The sequence below is a fragment of the Lontra canadensis genome, unplaced genomic scaffold, assembly GCF_010015895.1.
Source record: "Lontra canadensis isolate GAN:19392208 unplaced genomic scaffold, GSC_riverotter_1.0 scaffold141, whole genome shotgun sequence".
NCBI classification, from domain to species: Eukaryota; Metazoa; Chordata; class Mammalia; order Carnivora; family Mustelidae; genus Lontra; species Lontra canadensis.
The window spans coordinates 2,656,653-2,662,702 of record NW_022631135.1 but is presented as its reverse complement, the minus strand read 5'-3'; the positions used below and the strand labels follow the sequence as shown (position 1 = coordinate 2,662,702).

Sequence of the window (6,050 nt, the reverse complement as noted above, 5' to 3'; positions counted from 1 at the left end):
CTAATACCTTTTCTTCGTACGCTTTCGGAACTTGGGGCTCTATTCATTTCCTTGATTGTTTTCTGTTCTATCACTATTACCAGTTTTCTTTTGCCTCTTTTATTTACTTGTCTGATAAAAATCAGAGTCACCTGGTTGTTGGTGAGTCCGTTCCTAAGAGCTGGGTCCAATTTCTGGACCTGGATCTGGAACATGACGGTGAGGGGTCGGGGAAGCCATTAGGAAGCGGCACTGTCATTGGCCAGTATGGAAGCTGCAGCATTGGACGATATGCATGCCACCTCAAAGTTTCTGGAAGAAAATATATTCTTGAGGTAAAGCAGCATTATTAATTTGGGAAAAAAGCTGCATGTGACAGTTAAGGTCTGCCTACAACTTTCATTCCTGTAGCTAGTGAATTTATTTTTTTTTTTTTTGTTAGCTTTTATTTATTTGTCAGAGAGAGAGATGGAGAGAGCACAGGCAAGGAGAGTGGCAAACAGAGGTTGAAGCAGGCTCCCCACTGAGCAAGGAGCCCGATGATGTGGGACTCGATCCCAGGACACTGGGTTCATGACCTGAGCCGAAGGCAGATGCTTAAATGACTAAGCCATCCAGGTGTCCCTAGTGAATTTATCTTAACACAGCTTTCAAGACTGTGGTTAGTTGATTCAGAAGAGTGAGAACTCTGAAATAGATATCGCATATTAATTGATCTTCCATATAAATGAATTCCATTTAGCATAACTATGGCATAAGACTGGGATTCTGCGTGCTCAAACCAGACAAACGCAAAACCTCGGGTTTTTCTTCTCTGTCTTGGCATATAGTTGCTTTAGTTACTGGTACAGTCCATAAGAAATGGAAGAAACATCTCATAGTTTCTCCCCACATTGGGATCTCTAAACTCTCCACACTGTCCTATCTCCTCTTCCAGAGCAGGAAACAAGAAGATACAGGAGGCACTGTGACCCTGGCCTACTGTGCCATCCTGGAGGGGCCTAGACTGTGGAGAGTTTTTTTAAGAAACTGCCAAGCTGTTTTCCAGAGTGGCTGTACCATTTGCCATTCCCAACAGCAATGTATGAGTGATCAACTTTGTTGGTAAGTTTTTCTTTTGTTTTGTCTTTGTATGTGTGTGAAGTTTAAAAAATAGAATAATGCAAGAAACAAGGATGGGAGCTATTGATCAGAGGGAGAATCTATGGTAGTGTTGGAAGGAAAACCATCAAGGTTACCTAGTAGAAATGGACTTGTACAATTTCAGGAGAACCCATTCTGGCTAGATTGACGTAGAAGAGAGAAAACAAGAAAGACTTAGTGGAAAGAGGACAGTGGGAAAGTCGAAAATGTGGATTAACTGATGTGCTTTTAAGTAGTTAGTAGTTAGGAACAGGTGGGCCTCTGACCAGAAAGAGTTAAAGATGTGGTTCAGAGACACACTGGGCATTGGCCTCATAATGGGGCCTCTGTCATATGGGTCTGAGCAATAATAATAACACAAAATGACCTAGTACACATTATCACCATTTTACGATGAGGAAAACCAGCCATAACCTGCTAACAACCACACAGCTAGAAAGCAGTTCAGACCCAGGCCTTCTGGCCACAGGGTGTATGTCCTTAACCATAACCCGAAACCATCAGGACTCATAACTATAGTGAAAAAAAACTCCTGTTACCCAAGTTAACAATAATTAGTTGTAGAACCATACAGAATTTAGTTGTCTCCACCTTGAGGAAATTTCAGGAGTGGATCTGTGCAATAAAAGAACCATGTGCTAAAGAGGTTAGGACATGACTTGAAGAGTCAACTTAGGTCTTGAGAAATAGAAAATGCCCACCTTCTATCGCTCCGTTATTTCTCCTGGCCATTTGGTCACCATTCAGTAGAAATCATGCAATCCCACCCCTCAGTGTCAACCTGGATTCTGTAACTGCTTCAAAGAAAACCCCAGAAATCAGAGTTGTCAGGCAAGGATAAAACAAAGACTCCTTTTCCTGGTGCCTGACTAAGGGAGCAGAATCCTCTGGCCAGCTGCTGCTCACCCAGGAAGTAAAACAAAACTGGAAGTCGGGTGTGATTGGAGAGCCTCAGGCTCTGGGGAAGGAACAAGCAGATGGGATCCCAGAGGGATGGAAGGCTTCTGTTAGACAGAACCCGTAAGTAGTTACCTTAGGCTTCAGACATGCTTTTCCATGTCCTTGCTCACTGAAAATGAACAAGGTGAATGATAGTAAATTCTAGTGGCACCTTCATATTGCTCAGCAAAACAATAAATGTACCCTAGCTTGACACTTTTCTATTTTTATCTGTCTTTTTCCTCTGTAAGTTTCTGACATTTCAGTTTCATTTTTGTATCATATCCTTTGAAATGCATGTTTCTTCAACAGCTTCATCAATGAAACAAGTGATTTTGATCCATTTCTCTTGGATTTCTTTTCATGGGAGCAGTCACCCTGACTTGGAGTCCAGTTGTGTTGGTCAGTTCAGGCTGTTGTAACAGGATGCCATGGACCCAGTGGCTTATGAGCAACAGGAATTCATTTCTCACAGTTCTGGAGGCAGAGAAGCCCAAGAGCCAGGCCCCTGCAGTTTCCATGTCTGATGAGGACCAGCTCCCGGCTGCAAACTGCCCAGTTCTCAGCAGGTCCTCACAGGGTAGAAGGGGCAGGGTAGATCTCTAGGGTCTTTTATAAGAGCAGACATCCCATTGGTGAGGATCTCACCCTCATGACTTAATCACCTCCCAAAGGCTCCACCCAAATATCATCACACTGGGGATCAAGATTCAACCTATGCATTGGAGAGTGGGCGTGCACAGACATTCAGTGCATAACACCAACCAAGAGAATTTTTTAAAGTTCTTGTTGGTGAATGCAGTGAACTTTTGGCAGAGCTGGATCAGAATGAAAGTGAACAATCTGGGGGCACCTAGGTGGCTCAGTGGGGTAAGCCTCTGCCTTTGGCTCAGGTCATGATGAGATGGAGCCCCGAATGGGACTCCTTGCACGGTGGGGAGCTTGCTTCTCCCTCTGTCTGCTCTGCCTTCTGCTTCTCCTGCTTGTGCTCTTTCTCTGACAAATAAAGAAATAAAATCATTTTTTTTTAAAGAGAATTAATCTCCAAGTGAAATCAACGAGCGAGCCTTTACTACTTTTCGTTTGAGGACATGGGGGCCTCCGGCATGGGAGCATGCCACTTGCTCTCTGCAGCCCAGCATCGCACAGTCCTCAACTTCGGAGAACAGGAAGCCCCAGGGCAGGTTGGACCACATGAAATTGCCGGTTGCTGTAGGTCAAAAAGAGTTCACTAGTGGCAGCTTGCTGTGACATAGCTCTGTCCGTCCGGCAGGCATTCAAGGAGCCGTGGACTATCATGCATCATTATTATCTGACCCTCTCTTGGCTTCAGCTGCATTAACTGTCTGAAGAGATGAATACCCAGACAAGTCCAGAGCCAGAGGAGCACTGGTTAAACTTCAAACTGGCTCTGCTCACGTTCACGCTGGGTCTGCTCAAGCTGACATTTCCTTTCACGGAGGCTGATTCAAACAGTCCTGCAAAGGACATGTGCAAGAATCCAGGGCGGGGCCAGGACAGAAACGTTGTTCTTTAACACCATGTTCTTTTTTGGGGTACAGTATCTCCTTCTCCTTCTTCTTCTTGGGCACACAGTATTAAGAGAAAATAGTTTTAAAATAAAGGCCTGATTTTTCTGTTTCTTGCTTTCTAGTTTGATGGGCCATCCTGGCTGCCTTTGAGGAAATGCTGTCAATAATTGTATGTGCTATTTCCAGCACTTTATTTCTGAACTCATTTACTATCATTTCATATGTGGGAGAGAGCCCCAACCCGGAGGTCCTGTAGCTTGTGTCAGAGCCTGGAGCTGCTCCTGCCCTCCCATGGCTGAGTTCCGTGGCTCCTTTGTTGTGTAGTCACCACCCCCTCGAATGTGCACCTGACGTCCGGGGCGGGGCGTCTTCTCCGGTCCATTCTCTCCCCAGCAGTTTTCCAGCACAGCACTCCAAGAAGATGACATTTGTCTAACTGAACAACAGTAGTTTTGCAAACTTAACCAATAATAGTAAGCAGTCAGGATCATTATAGGACTCAATTGTCACTCCTTTTTGTTAATTATTGTGATCCCATCATAATCTTACAGAGGACTTTGATGTGTCTTTGCCTCTCAGAATAACCTTGTGAATCTGTTAGAGCTGGTGTGATTACCTCAACTCTTGGGTTACTAACAGAGGTTCAAAGAAGGGGAGTGCGAAGCAGAAACCATGTCTGTTCTTCCTTATTACCGGTGTAAAACCTCAGCCAGTTGAACACTGTTCTAAGAGACAATCAGATGCACAATCAGAAACAAATATTTGAGCTATGACAGTTTTTTATAGTCATGACCAAATAATTTTGACCAAATAATTTTGAATCAGTTGTAACTTTTCACCCTTGTAACTAACTCCATTAATCACAATATGGTCAATTAGGAGGTAGGCACTATTCACAATAAATTATGATTCGCCAGTGTTCCCTGTGACAAGGTAATATTTTATAACTGAGCTAAACTAAAGAAGTTAAGCCTTACTGAATCAATCACTTTTATAGACATGAAAATCTAAACTCTGGAAGTTCTAAGTTTTTGTTGTCATTTGTTTTAGTCAAAAAGGTGTTTTTATTAATGCACTGGGACAGGACCCTTGGCAGGAAGAGCTGCCTGGAAATTCTATGTCTCAAATTGAATCTTTTACTTCTAAAGGATTAAAACAGTATTAACTGCCTCTGTAGCAAATGTTTGTAAAGATGATCTTCTTTATATCTTAAGGATCTTTCTATATTTAAATTACTGTTTTCCATGCCTTTACTTCTGTTACTCACATCTCAGTTTCAATGAGACAATTTTGAAATGCTGCAGACAAAAAGGGAACTTGGTTACCATCTTGACTTCATATCAGAAGCCATTGCCCCTTTCTCCCTCCAGCTAGGAACCCTATTTAACACCATTTCTCTCTTTTATAGCCACAAAGAGAAGAAAATCATCCAGGAAATTTGGGGACACTAAGACATGATCGACAGATTTGGCTGTTTCTGCTCCTACCCTCTAAAAGAAAAGGCTGTAGCTCATCTTCACCAGCTTACCTGAGTGCTTCCAAGCAAAAGACATAATAAAGTATTATTAATTGGTGAGTTAAGTGACATGAAAGTAGGTCATGATCTAAATAATGCTTGGAGAGATGGAAGAGCTTGAGTGTCCTTAAGGTGGTCATTTTACTTTATTTTTTTTAAAGATTAATTAATTTATTTTAGTGTAGGGGAAGGAGGGGCAAATGGAAAGGGAAAGAATCTCAGGCAGCCTCCGCACTGAACCTGGAGTCTGACAGGGCTTCATCATACAACCCAGATATTGTCACCTGGCTGAAATCAAGAGTTCAATGCTTAACTGATGAAGCCACCCAGGTGTTCCAAAGTGGTCACTTTAAAATTGGGTTCTTTGTTTTGTTTTGTTTTGTTTTTAAGATTTTATTTATGTTACAAAGAGAGTGAGCACGAGCCAGACGAGGGAGGGGCAGAGAGCGAGAAGCAGGCTCCCAGCTGAGCAGGGAGCCCCATGCAGGGCTTGGTCCCATGACCTTGGGATCATGACTTGAGCCAAAGACAGACACCCAACAGATCGAGCCACCCTAAATTGGGTTCTTTAAAAGGCTCCAATGTTCAGATACTGGGATGCAGACATTAAATCAGAGCATAGACACGTGCAAGATATTGTGGATGTAAGGGGAATATTCTGGAATCAGGAGTGAGAAGTTGCAAACCTTTCTCTAAGTTACTCTGCTTCTCTGTGCCTCAGATCTCTGTCCTATAAAGTGTGAGCATTTTGTTTATATGCCCTCTAAATGTACTAGCAATCTATAGGAATAGATTATATTATACCAATGACCTATATTAATATAACAACTATGTACAAACTATATATATATATAGTATAATCACATACTAGTAGTTGATTATACAATCTGCTAAAAACATTCATAAAAATATCCATCTCCTCACATTTTCCACTAAAGGGC

The 6,050-nt window shown here is 42.5% G+C and overlaps 1 pseudogene; it reads right to left on the bottom strand.

Moving 5' to 3' along the window:
* Window positions 1-3,360, bottom strand: LOC116858659 (annotated as a pseudogene).
* Between the last annotated feature and the right edge of the window lie 2,690 nt (window positions 3,361-6,050).